Below are 1,617 nucleotides of genomic sequence, written 5' to 3'. Positions count from 1 at the left end.
TTTTTGAGATGGAGTCTCGTTTTGTCACCCAGGCTGGAGTGCAATGGCGAGATCTCAGCTCTTTGCAACCTCTGCCTCCCGGGTTCAGGTGATTCTCATGCCTCAGTTTCTCGAGTAGCTGGGATTACAGGTGCACACCCCACGTCCAGCTAATTTTTTTGTATTTTTAATAGAGACAGGGTTTCACCATGTTGACCAGGCTGGTCTCGAACTCCTGACCTCAGGTGATGCACCTGCCTCAGCCTCCCAAAGTGCTGGAATTACAGGCATGAGCCACCATGCCCAGCCCAGGCATGTAATTTTAACAACATATTTTACAGACTTAAAGGCAGCTGTAAGTCAAAGCTCAGATCCAACAAATGAATAAGTTATGCCTGCTACTGCTATTGATAATTAAATATCCAATTTAAAGAGGGTGCTCAATTTACTCACTTTAATCCTTAAAGAAAAATTTAGCAGAAAAAGGTCTTACAGAAATAAAAGAACACAATTTGAGGCTAATTTGTATTTGAATGTATCTGTTTTTTGTTGTTAGTATGTTTGAATGAAGACCTACAGAAAACTGCAACATTCACTTTCAAGAGTGGGAGAATGAAGAGCAGGAATAGAATCAGTTCATAAATCCTGTCAACATTTATTAGCATTTACAAATCTGACTCACAAAATCTCAGCCTAATCAGACTGGATTTTTCCATGTCATGGCAACAGCATATATCACTGTTTCTGGAGGTATCAGTTGCGGGAGCCTCCTATGGTCCTTTGGCGACAAGGCTTTAATGACTCCATCAATGTGTGCTGCCCAGCTGCTGCATGCTTAATGAGACCATGATTTCCCCTTGATGGAACCTGCCCAGAGCCAGTTGTCACCGAACATTCACAGGAGACCATGCTGGTCTCTTTCGGAATTACAAGGATCAAACAGTCACACCAGTTCTATGATTCCTACAACATGGCAGTATGCTGTTTGATTTAGGACTTGAAACACATTTCTCCCTTTTTAAGAATATACCCTTCTCTGCCAGAGGGTTGTTACTTCTCAGATTAAAGATGTGAAAGGAAACCTTCCAAGGCTTGTCTTAATTGGACATATACATCATCACTTTGGTACACAGGGATGGAATGACAAAAGCTAATCAGGGTATGGAGGATTCACTAAGGGGACAGAAGGGGACAGAATTACATTTACTGAACTCTGACAAGTGCCAGGTGCCTTACATCCTTGTCATTCAAACATGGTCCACGAACCACAGGCTGGCAATCACTTGGGAGCTGGTTATCAGTGCACAATCTTGGATGATCCACAGATGATCTGTGTGCATGGTCAAGCTTGCGAAGCACTGCGCTAAGTTATAAGGCTTTATTTCTCACAGCCCTTTGAAGAAAACATTATGTCCATACTTCACAGGAATGAAAACTAAGAAAGTTTCCTTTTGGGCCGGGCGCGGTGGCTCAAGCCTGTAATCCCAGCACTTTGGGAGGCCGAGGCGGGTGGATCACAAGGTCAAGAGATCAAGACCATCCTGGTCAACATGGTGAAACCCCGTCTCTATTAAAACTACAAAAAAAATTAGCTGGGCATGGTGGCGCGTGTCTGTAGTCCCAGCTACTCAGGAGGCT

At 43.6% G+C, this 1,617-nt stretch overlaps 1 protein-coding gene across 1 annotated transcript in view; it reads right to left on the bottom strand.

Moving 5' to 3' along the window:
- The window catches only part of EBPL (EBP like), a 30,419-nt gene that overhangs the window by 20,735 nt on the left and 8,067 nt on the right, over positions 1–1,617 (bottom strand). The gene's annotated exons all lie outside the window — the stretch shown is intronic.

The sequence above is a fragment of the Cebus imitator genome, unplaced genomic scaffold (assembly GCF_001604975.1).
Source record: "Cebus imitator isolate Cc_AM_T3 unplaced genomic scaffold, Cebus_imitator-1.0 Scaffold94, whole genome shotgun sequence".
NCBI lineage: Eukaryota > Metazoa > Chordata > Mammalia > Primates > Cebidae > Cebus > Cebus imitator.
The sequence above is the reverse complement of the archived record's forward strand: the minus strand, read 5'-3'. Positions and strand labels throughout refer to the sequence as shown.